Raw genomic sequence first — 12971 nt, 5'->3', positions numbered from 1 at the left:
AACACCACCCACTCAAACTGAAACAATGAAAATCGTATGTTGAACTGAATCACCTGACTTTAATTTTTGTCTTGTAGTGCATGCACATGGAGGCACAATTAAAGTAATATTTACTTATTAGGTAATGAAGATTCATCAGTAAATTCCTTCTAAAGGCAAGCAACCTACTGCATGATAAACAATTTTTAAACCTGTCTGCAGAGGGCGTTGTTTAGTTTTAAATGTCATTGTTTGCAGTGAAGATGTTGAGAATACGTAATATATACAGTGCACTTGCGTGTACATCGTTTACCAATCAATCAATCAATCAATATGAGGCTTATATCGCGCGTATTCCGTGGGTACAGTTCTAAGCGCAGGGATTTTTTTTTTTTTCAAGGCGCAGGGATTTATTTATGCCGTGTGAGATGGAATTTTTTTTACACAATACATCACGCATTCACATCGGCCAGCAGATCGCAGCCATTTTGGCGCATATCCTACTTTTCACGGCCTATTATTCCAAGTCACACAGGTATTTTGGTGGACATTTTTATCTATGCCTATACAATTTTGCCAGGAAAGACCCTTTTGTCAATCGTGGGATCTTTAACGTGCACACCCGAATGTAGTGTACACGAAGGGACCTCGGTTTTTCGTCTCATCCGAAAGACTAGCACTTGAACCCACCACCTAGGTTAGGAAAGGGGGGAGAAAATTGCGGCCTGACCCAGGGTCGAACACGCAACCTCTCGCTTCCGAGCGCAAGTGCGTTACCACTCGGCCACCCAGTCCTGATTACCAGTGATGATTGATTTTCTGAAGTATACATGTGTGGGGGTGTGGGGAATCTGTGATTCACTGATCAGTCACCATCAGCTGAATGCAAGTTATTGATCTTTCTGGACGACTTGCATCGCTGAAATGTATTCAGAACAGCACAGCCATGATGTCAACAACTCAATGTTGATATCTTAAAACTGAAACAGAAAGGGCAGTGGGTCATGATTCACGAATCATTACTATGAGTATGACTATAAGTTGTTAGTGCAACAGGGAAGCTAGCTTGATTGTTCCGGTGATCGCGCTGGCAGTTTTCCAGTTCTATCCAGTTTCCCAACCAACACTTAGTGAGTAATTAAGTGACATTTATTTATATTAGTCAGATGCAGACCCTATTTTTTTTTATTAAAAAAAATGGTTAGAATAGAAAACTGTGAAAAAAGCAGGGACATTTCTAACGTCAGATGAAGGAAATTGTACATTGTGGATTAAATGACTAATCCCAAGTATTGTGAATTACTTCCCTTCAGAAACACACAGCCGTTGTGATTTTAGAGAAAAAAAAGGTTAATCAACCTACACAAAAATGTTGGCCATCAAATTATTGGAAACATTCAAGTGTAATGCTTTTGTTCATAACCTTAACAGCTGAATAACAGCATTTTGTAATCCTTTTTTTTCTTCAAGCTAAATAGGTGAATTTTGAAAATAAAACCACTCTGTCGGGTTTGTATGGGTTGTGGGAGAGTGACCTTTTCTTGCAAAATTGCAGACAAACAATGCAATGACCAATCACTAGCGAGGGGTGTGTCGGAAACAGTGGTGCGTGTCTCCACGTGTTTGGTCTCATTTCATAATGTTGTTTGTCTATGTTTTGCAACCATACAAACCCGACAGAGTTATTTCCGAAAATCGTCTATTGAAAAACAACTTTCAGCTGTAAGTTCTTTTATTATAATTTGTTGACCTATTGTATTTGTAGACCTCCAATGAAGGCTTGGTTTTTTTCCTCTTGATTTTTTTACCATCTGAATCTGTAAAACCAGCTGTTTAAGATTAAATTTAGTACATACATTTATCCTACATACGTGAGAGAGACACCCGTGAGATAATAATCGTTCAAATCACACGTGTCACTGTGTATATCATGTAAATGAGGTCATGTCAAGCAAGTCTGGCAGGGACCTGTTTTTCCACTGCTTATGATGCCAAAGTCACCAAGACAAACGTCATTATAGAAACAAAAATTGCGCTCGCTAATTACCCTCGATGAATCTTTAGAACTAACACGTCACGCCACACTTTCAGAGTGACGTTTCTTTGCTTTGACGTAATAGATTGCACGAGGCTTTAGAAGAGATCGAGGTTCCAAAACAAGCGTTATTTTCAGTAAAATACACGTAAGTACAGTATGTAGGATAAACAGAATACTACATGGCTTGCTGTGTCGTACCAGATTTACACTCGTTGCTTTTTCAAATAGTGAACAGCTCGCTTTCGCTCGCAGTTCGATATTTAAACAAAACAATTCGTGTAAATCTGGTACGACACAGCAAGCCATGTAGTATTCTCTATGTACAACATACAGAAACATGTTTTTGTGTGGGTTTTTTTCTTTGGGGGGGGGGGGGGGGAGGGTTCTGATGTGCTTGATCAGTTTTGAATTCACTAGTCTGGGTAATTTCTCTCTGACAGCTTTTAGAGCTGGGAGCTTCACACTAATTTGCGATTGTTTCAAACAAAGTTTGGCACATGCAGTTTCTGATGTTTCCTTGTCAAGCTAGATCAGGGCAAGCAAACACAAGGGGAAAATACCATGTCACACAGGATCAAAGCCTGAGAGCTTTCCCTCACCACTGTGTCTCTCAGCCTCCTCCTGCCTTCACCAGATCAAGAACCGGCTAAATGTGACCCTCCACCACGAAATGAGTCGCATGTCATCTCGCGCGGTTCTGCGTAAGGCTTAATGTAAGTCCGGGGAGTGTCTGGTAACAGTGTGAGGGTCACCTTAGTCACAGGCTTATAACTCAAACAGTTTTCGCTCTTTTCTAAAACGGGTTTCACCACAGGATAGAGCATAAAAAACTCTTAGGAAAATGTAAAAATATGAAAATCATGCAAAGGTGACATGTGACTCATTCCGTGGTGGAGGGTCACAAATATAAAGCTTCTACACTTGTTTCTCCAACCTGTGTGTTTTTGTTTTTTTTTCTTTCTTCTCACATCACCAAACTCGAGGAACTCGGGTAACAGGGAGCGAAGGGCAGTGCCCCACCTAAGTGATCGAGTGCCGCAGCCCAGACAACCCAACTATAGAGCTCAGCTCCTGCTCCCGGACTCTAATATCTATTTAAAAATAGAACATAATAAACGAGAGGTCTCTATCTCGTTCCGACACTTTTTTCTAAATTAAGACTGCATTGTACTATCGCCTCACCTGCGACTATTGCAGTGGCGGGGAGGTCGACGGACAATGCAGATAGTCTTTATTTTTCTATCATTTTATCCCGTCTATCACGGACAGGACCTACATGGCGAAGGATACATGCGTGTGAGCATGAATGCGTGTGATTGACTTTTTACCAGATAGTTGTATATTCTAAGAGAATTATCACGTGCCTTGCACACCCTCCCTATTTATTCTCACAAGTTTCACTTTTAAACTTTTTAAAAAAAACGTGGTCCTGAGTTTTAACACTTTTTCTTAAAACAGTATATTTGAATTAAAGATTATGTTTTTAATGGCCCTTCCCTAAGAAGGTGAAGAGAGGCTGTAAATATTTTTAGACAAGGATCTTAACGTATACCTCTTAATATACTCAACCCCGCCCCCTATATATATATAGAGAGAGAGAGTGGGTCCCGAGTCCCAGCCATCAGGGTCTGGCTGCTTGGCCTGGCCCTTCTCCTTACACCCCATCCCCCCTACACAGCCTCCTCCATCTTCAGTCCCTGAGGGATGGACAAATTACAGCCCAGAACCTAGTCTAATGAACTTTCACACAATTTGCTTTCTGTGGGACACTAACATTGGCACTTTAACAAAAGCTGGCTCCGCATGCCAAAAGCAGCCACTGATTGTCAGTCAAACCTTAGACTAAAATACACTGATTGTATTACAAAAAGAAAGCAGTGGGTATAACTATAAGTATAACCAGTATTTTGAGAATGTTTCTTGTAAAGGACTGGAAATCCAGTACATGTATCATCATTGTTTTAAACAATCATAAACTTTGCCTTGATTTCTACTCTGTAGTGTTATAAAGATCTGCACTTTTATGGTGAGAGGGGAGAGATGAGGGAAGGGCCAGGAATCCAGTTATTGTATTTAATTATTTAATACCTGTTTACTAAGTTTCATAACTTGAAGTTGAACTGAGTTCTATGTATACTGTGTAGAGTGCTTAACAATTATACTGCTCCCAAGGTCAAGTTCTCACTGGAGTGTTTCACTGTTGAGTTTACACTGGTCTATTTAAGTTTGTGAACTAAGTTGATCTTTGTCTCATGGTTTCTACTGTTTTGGAAAGAGCGATTAGCATTTGTTATTCTGCTCCTAATGTCATGGTCAAGTGCTTAACTTGAGTGCTACATTGAACTCTACTTTATCTGTTATGTGATTCATTGTGATTATATATATTGTGAATGTACGCTTACAATGCAAACAGAGAGAGAATTTGGAGAGAGAGAGTGTGTGTGTGTATCATTGTATATACATGTGTATGTGGTTTCCTTAAAATTCATGCAAATAGTTAAAAGAAGCAAATTAACCTGAAGGGAAAAGATATCCTAGCTCTAGCAAAATATCTTGCAGCAAAAGCCAAAACCATCTTGTCAATGTCAGTAACTTAGTGTAACTGTAATTGTAAGGGCACTTGCTCACTCTTTCAGAGTCTATAGTGTAGTCCACAGCTTTCCCCAGAGAAGCCAGAAGGAATCTCCATTCACTGCTACCATAATACTATCGTGATTCTATGATCTGATTTCCCCAGCGGTATTAACTATTATAATCTACTTTGTGGGTATTGGCTCAGATGAATTTTTTATTACCTGCTGGCACAGTGTTAAGCGTGCAGAGTGAATTGAACGAAAGGCGTTGGCCTGATTGCTAAAAAATAAATGGGTTGGAGCTGGAAGCCATTTTGTCCTGACCTATTTATTATGCAGCGGGACAGTTCGAAACATCTGTATCATTACCTCCATTTTTTTAATTTTGAAGACTTCCTCCGAGGCTCCCTTAGAAGACCTGATTTCTCGGGTGTTTGGATGGCTTATAGGGAGGGGGGGGGGGGGGCAGGTAGCACTGTACTTGATACCAATTCCAGTATTGGTGATAACAAGAACTGACTGAATTAAGGTTTTAAGTTTGAGGTTAAATTCCGCTGTGAATTTATATTTTTCTCCTGGGTTTGCCATATTGGCAGACATGCATAGATATTTCTGTGACTCTTCCACACAGGAAAGATATTTGATCAAAGCTTCGAAAGGAAGTTGTTTGGTTGTTTTCTTGGTGTGTGTGTGTGTGTGATTGTATGTGTTTATTTTTTTCAGTTTTATTTGTAGGTTTGAAAGTGTTTGTTTGATGCATGTCTGTATAACACATGGAATGCACATATTTCCGTCATGGATTTGTGTGTGCCTGTGGTTGTACTGTGTGTCTGTTAGAATTTTGTTGTAGGTATGAATGTGGGTGTAACTGTTACGCACAGGATTATTTTAGCCCTGAGGACTGCAGTCATTACTGGGGAATGTGTTTTAGGAAAAGCATAATGATGTCATTCTTAATCATCTCTACCATGGCAAATGCTATCATTTTGCCTCGTGGCCATGTGGTCCCAAAAAGGCAAGAGCCCGGTTCTGCATAATTTGTAAGTTGTTGAGCATATCATCAGTCGAGTTAGTTTTGTACAGTTTTTCTTTCACCTCTGCCTCCTTTTTTTTGGTGCATAATTTTTCAAGTGCGCAGAGCATGACAATTGTTAGGAAATCGCCCCTCCCCCCCCCCTCCTCCCTTTTAAATGTCAGTTGCAGAGCATATGATTGTCAGTGAGTTATTGTAATTTTCATGGCAGATTACTTTGCTCATCTCCATTAGTCATCTGACTTGTCAGTTGCACAGCAGGTCAGTAGGTACAGCATAACATGAGCAGAGGTCCCCCTCCCCCTACACTCACACACAAACACCTCCCCGTCCTCCACCATCATTTGTGCATTATACAGTACATGTATTGGCGTTAACCGGTAATTACTGGTATTTTACCGGTTGAAATGAGAAAATACCGGAAAATAATTGGTTGCCGGTATAACCTACCGGTTCATTTTTAGAACTACCGGTTTTTTTTCGCTGGTTAAACAACAAAACCAATACAGTTCTGTACTCTGAGTTGGAGTCTTACTGGTTCCAATGACCAGCCTACCTTTTTTTTCTGGATAGTTTTCATCATAAAAATTTGTGTACCACTACCAGTTTGAAAAAATATTAGCGCCATCACTGTGTTATAATTTCTAAGTGGCAGAGTCTTTGTGTATTGCAGAGTTGTAACCACCACCACCACCATCTGAAATCCACCCCCATCCCACACCTCCAGTCTCATTCCCTCTCCTTCTCGAACCCTGCCCGGGCTCTAGACACCTGCATTTAGTTACCTGTCAAATTCATAGCAATCCTCCCTGCACTGGCATTGTGAGTCTTTTGTGTAGCTGATTGCATGGTGCGGCTATGCCAGGGACTCGGAACAGCTACATTACAGTGGTGCCGGTGAGTGTGATGGGAGGACACAAGTCCCAAGAATGGCCACCTGGTGTTGTCCCTATGTCTATCATCTTGATCGAGATAAAACCTGTCGTGGCAGACCACCTACTTTGTAGGGACACCTTTCGGCTTGTTCCAAGGGTGTCCTTTCATTGAAGGTACCACTGTGTTGACAGATGATGGGACTGAGAAAATTGTGGGGGGGGGGGGGGGGTGGTTGGGGGGGGGGGGGGGGGGAGTGTTCCTCTTGTATCATCGTCACATTGCCAACATCCTAAATTTTAAATGCATAAATGGTTTTAAGTCACCCCCCGCGGGTTAGGTTGAGTCCCATATTGGTTGGGACGAGAAAGAATTTACCCGATGCTTCCCAGCATGTCGTAAGAGGCGACTAACGGATTCTGTTTCTCCTTTTACCCTTGTTTAAGTGTTTCTTGTATAGAATATAGTCAATTTTTGTAAAGATTTTAGTCCAGCAGTATGTAAGAAATGTTAAGTCCTTTGTCCTGGAAACTTGCATTCTCCCAGTAAGGTAATATATTGTACTACTTTGCAAGCCCCTGGAGCAAATTTTTGATTAGTGCTTTTGTGAACAAGAAACAATTATTGACAAGTGGCTCTATCCCATCTCCCCCCTTTCCCCGTCGCGATATAACCTTCGTGGTTGAAAACGACGTTAAACACCAAATAAAGAAAGAAAGGTTTTAAGTCAGTGCAGTAAGACTGATGCATTAAATCCGAGGAGAAAAAACTCTTGACGAACAAGATCATCTGTAGAGTTTGAAAATATGAAAGTATTGCCGTTCATTACACATCATCAAAAATCACTGCAATGTATGCTGTCTTTCTCCCAAAATATAATAAGCAGTTCGGATTCCCAGTGAGCGCCTGTGCAATGTGTGTGTTCGTCTCTCTCTCTCTCTCTCTCTCTCTCTCTCTCTCTCTCTCTCTCTCTCTCTCTCTCTCTCTCTCTCTCTCTCTCTCTCTCTCTCTCTCTCTCTCTCTCTCTCTCTCTCTCTCTCTCTCTCTCTCTCTCTCTCTCTCTCTCTCTCTCTCTCTCTTTCTCTCTCTCATGTCCATGCGTCCTTGTCTGTGTGTCAGTCCGTTCATCTGATTTTGATCATGTGAGAGTGCGTGCATGTGTATGCACGCGTCTTGATCTACATCTTGACAAAATATGTCTCAATGCCAACCAAACCAGAACTCCATGCAACGGGTTTGCCCTCTCACCATTTTCACAGGAAGAACAGTTTCTGGATGTAGCCTTTAGGTGTGGATCCCCGATGGCTTCCGTGAGGGGGGCTCCTCTTTCCTGAGGGTGTGGTGTTTTCACAGATGTGCTTCAGTGATCATCAGATGTTCTTTGCTCCCGATGGAGAGATAGAAAGCGTTTGATGAAGAGACCCACATGTGATGTGTGTTGCGCCTTTTTAGAATTTATCCTGCTATTGGTGGTTTAGTCACTGTTGAAGTTTTAAATGGAAAGTTTTGGGATGTTCTGATGTGAACAAGAAGATCAATGATTATTGTGGATTATGATGTTATTTTGAATTTATGTTTTGTTTCGCCCGGTTGTCGTCATTTTGTATTTATTAAAATGTGTTTTGTGTTGGGGGGGGGGGGGGGGGGGTAGTTGAGGATGAGACCTTTTGAGATTGCTTTGACATCAGTATACAGAACTGCACTGAATTAAATCGAATCCTTGTTTCAAAATGTGTACACGGAGACATATATACACTTGCAAGCATTGCTTTACATTGGGCGCAGACCGAACGTCTCCTATAGTCTCAACCCATTCAGGCTTACGACTCGTTCTGATTGATTTCCTGATGATGCGCGGAAGAAATGGCTGTGAACTTCATATGTCCTGTTTTCCTCTGACATTTGGAGGAGATGACATTGAACTAATTACGGCGAACGCAAATATCATTTTGATAAAGTGACTGCTTTAAAAAAAATCCCCCAAAAATCATATTTTCGTTGAAAGAGCAAACATCTTCAGAGGAATACATTTATCTCATCACAGTGAACACAAATATGTCATAATGCTGTTACTGCCTCTTAGGAAAAAACACAATATCGGTTACAGAGCAAACATCTCCGTGCTTGAGTGGTAACAAATACTAGGCAATAGCGTTCATGGTTTTGGTGAAAACCGTCATCACAGATTAAATTACATAACAACATTGACAGGTGGATTTGAGTTGATGGGGATTTGGAGCGTTTCGGTGATTTTTTGTTAGTTTCTTTTTCTGTGAGCTGATCCTAACGTGAACGGGGTTTGTGTTTAGTCTTGGCTAAACGTGTTCATCTGAAGCAACCATTTAATCTCCCTGCAATTACAGTGCCCGGATTAACATGGGACACGGCGTCTCTGTTTCGGTTCGCGTGTTAAAAGCTTATGTTTGCAACTGGAACAAAATAGTAGGGGTATGAGCCACCCCAAATACCGCACCCAAAGCTGTGATTGTGATTAACACTCGATAGAGTGGCGCTATTATAAAATTGCAAAGGTTTGGAGTCAGTGTGTCTGACTGTTTGTGGCATTGTTATGGGATTTTGTTAAAAGGCTAGTGAATGGCGTTATGTAATGCGAAGGGTATAACTTTCTGTTCATCGTGTGATGCTCTTTGTCTAGAGTATATATTGACGTGTTGTGTTGGGTGATGTTTCGGTAACAGAGTTAAATCATGTTTAGTGAGTTAAACGCTCTCCCCATCGTCTTTTGTCGTCTCCGTCTCTCTCTCCCCCCCTCTCTCTCTCTCTCTCTCTCTCTCTCTCTCTCTCTCTCATCTCTCTCTCTCTCTTTCTCTCTCTCTCTCTCTCTCTCTCTCTCTCTCTATCTCTCTCTCACTCAGTCTCTCTCTCTCTCTCTCTCTCTCTCTCTCTCTCTCTCTCAGTCTCTCTCTCTCTCTCTCTATCTCTCTCACTCTCTCTCTCTCTCTCTCTCTCTCTCTCTCTCTCTCTCTCTCTCTCTCTCTCTCTCTCTCTCTCTCTCTCTCTCTCTCACGTCTTCTGTCCCCGTCTTGCAGTGTCATTCTTCTCTCCTCATCTTCCTTCGTTTCTTGGTGCGTGTACCATACCTATTTAATTTATCTATATTTTTATGTTTGCATTCTCTTTTTTTCAAGCTCTTCATCAATGCATACATGTCACAATTGCGTCACCCTGATTTGTGAGGGTTCGTCATTCGTTTTCGTAAACACACTTCTCTCCTTCGCCCAAAGCCCCGAGCAGTATGCATCCAGCTGTTTCAAAAAAGGCAACTGAACAATACACAATAATTGTGTATACACAAGCAGAGAAAAGAATTGAAAGAAACCGTGTGTGCTACAAAACGGCCAGTTGCTTTATTTGGCAGGATGAGACTGTTAAGGCCACACAAAAAATAGTCTGTTTACGGTAACCCGACCGACCCTATTTTTTTCGCGCGACCCTAGACTTTTTTTTTGGCATTTGGAACAAAAAAGAAAAAAAAAGGTTTTTTTGCAAAATAACGTAAAAATATGGTTTTTTGGGAAGAAAAAAAAATCTCGACCTACCGACCCTATTTTTTTGGCCTATGTTACCGTAAACAGACCTATTTTTTTTGGCCTAATGTAGCTGGCTGAAAAAAAGAAAGACTGCTTGGAAATAACACTGCATTAGTTAGACATGTGCTCCCCCGTTAAATATCACTTGAGTGTATTTTCTTTTTCTGGGGTAAATGTACTTCTTCCGCAATGATAAAGCTACCTTTATCAGAGGGGGAAAATGCGCTCTTTCAATTACTGATTAGAGACGGGAGAGGTTCTTTCTCGGCATGTATTGACTCCCGGTGTTATTTTCCTGGAAGTCTGATTTACATCCTACACCGGCACACACATTTTAATGTTCCTGAACGTCAGGTTTATCACTTTGTGCTAACAAGCCGTCACAGTCTGGTGAGGCTTCAGATTAGAGTGCGACAGAGAGTCTTTTCTACGGAACACTATACACTCTGGTGTAACCCGATTTGCCTGATGTTTCTTTTCTTGTCTTTTCTTTTTATCTCTTTCGTTATGTTAGCAAACTTGTATGCCATCGAGTTTCAAACAAGCTTAGCATAGGCCATGGTTACGGAGCGTTTATTTTTTTGGAAGAAAAAATGAAATAAAGGTACCTTCCAAACCATCTTAACGACACATGCAGAGACATATTTGCGTGTAACGATATGATGTGAATATGCGATGTGAATGTTACTACATGCATGGTTGATTGATTGATTAATTGATTGATTTTACAGACACACAGTCAAGCTTGTAATTTCTCTTTTAGAGATGAATAAAGATTATTGTATTGTATTGTATTGTATTTTTTACATCCAAAAACAAATAGCTAGACTGCCAACGTTCCAAAATTCAGAATAAAAAAAACCATGAATGGTATGTTTAATTATTGACAAAACAAAACATTACGTTCACAGATATTTCGACCCAGCGGTCTTCCAAGTGCAGTGACAGACAAACACTAATTATACAGAGAGAGAAAAAAACCCACCTTATCTGACACAAAAATGTTCAGCCGCTTGCAGGGAAGACAAAAGCGAGGCAATTGATTTTTTCAATAATTAAACGTTCCAACAACATACATTTCTTGTTTTTTTTATTCTGAAAAATTGTTTAGTTCATGTCTGGCAGAATTATTAGTATCCTCTTTGGTTGCACACAATAGTACGCTGCAGACTATTGCACACGATTTTCTTGACCAGGAATGCCCAAGAATGTGCAGGGGCACTTTGAGTGCAATAATCGTCTGCGACAATGATTACCCTCGTGTGTTGTCCAACACACTACAGTATAAGAAAAATAATAAGAATAATCTGTTGATACTTGAACTGCGAACAAAACAGAAGTTGCGTTGTCCACGTAATACCAAGATTCCTGCATCCAATGAGATCGTTGTACATGTATTCCATTACCCAGTTAAAATTCATTTTATCCATTGTTTCAGCAGATATTAGTACATACGCTTGTCAGCCTGAACTTTTATAAGTTGAAAATCTGATTTTAGTTTACAAAGGAGCTTGCCAAGGGATTTAGAAATATGCGTATCACAGCTATTTCGGGCTAGAAAACTCAGCTTCGCTCTTCGTATAAAAAGTAACCCCACAACGAACTCTTGACTACCTGTACTGTGCTTAGAGGGATAAACGAAAATTGGCCGATGACCCGTTGAGGCTGTTGCTCATTTGCCGTTGATTAGCGTGAGAGGAAAGACAGGTGCCCGGGCCGCTCAGTGTCAGGGGCATCGTTTCAAGTCTGGCGATACACTATCGGGCCCCGCAGTCATTCATGTTGTCACTAGAGAAATGGGGTGGTAGAGTGGTTAAGGGTTTCAGTATGGTGGTGTGTGTTTTTGAGAGAGAGAGAGAGAGAGAGAGAGAGAGAGAGAGAGAGAGAGAGAGAGGGTGCTGCACCGAGAGAGAGAGAGAGAGAGAGAGAGAGGAGAGGGAGAGAGGGGGGGGGGGGGACTTTCATTTCCAACGGCGAGTTTCAAGTGTAGTTAATACACTACTGATTCTTGTAACATCTTTATTTGTCCTTTTGTGTTAAATCTAAGTGGAAGTGAGGTTGGTTGTAATGGCGTAGTCACTGTGTGTGTGTGTGTGTGTGTGTGTGTGTGTGTGTGTGTGTGTGTGTGTGTGTGTGTGTGTGTGTGTGAAAGAGAAAGAAGGAGCGAGAGAGAGAACGATGTCTTTTCCAATGAGGAGTCTCACGTGCATTTAATACATTCTTGAAGCTTATTATAAGCGTTTCATGTGCATTTGATACAAAACGAAACTCGTAACATTAATCTTTATCAGTCGTTTAGTGTTAAAACTTATAGGGGGGGGGGGGGGGGATTTGTGTGTGGCCGAAACGAAACGGCAACGGTGGGACAATGGAACGGTAAGGGCAGAAGACTGTAGAAACGGAGGTTTTGGGGGGACACCAAGTTATGCAGACACAGGTACCTAAGTCTACCCGACACGGTAAGGTGTGCTGTTTGTCGCGGCAAATGTTACAAAGAGTGCACGATTGCCAGGGACCTCACCTGTTAGTGTTAACAAAGAGAACTATCCATTACCTGATTCACTAAGTCGCTCAAATGTCGGATCACGGCTCGGTGTAGTTTCCGTTTTTGTCCTTTGTTCCTTGTAACATACTCGTCGAATGTGTCTTGACGTGTCCCTGGCTGTGTCCCTTTTGTATGCATTCTGTTCTTGAGATACCCCGAATCTAACGCAACACTTTCGAAGGAGGTAGGGTCAGGTGAGGGGGTTGAAGTTAAGCTCTTTTATTATGTTTCATCGTTTGATTTTGTTTTTGTTGTTTGGTTTCGTGTGCCTAACACACCAGAAACCGGACACACGCGCACGCATGTACGATAGACATTCCACCCCCCCTCTCTCTCTCTCTCTAACGGGGCTAAGGCCTTAAAGGAATAAAATCTTGTT

Source organism: Littorina saxatilis, unplaced genomic scaffold (genome assembly GCF_037325665.1).
Source record: "Littorina saxatilis isolate snail1 unplaced genomic scaffold, US_GU_Lsax_2.0 scaffold_793, whole genome shotgun sequence".
NCBI lineage: Eukaryota > Metazoa > Mollusca > Gastropoda > Littorinimorpha > Littorinidae > Littorina > Littorina saxatilis.
Note: the sequence above shows the minus strand (reverse complement) of the source record.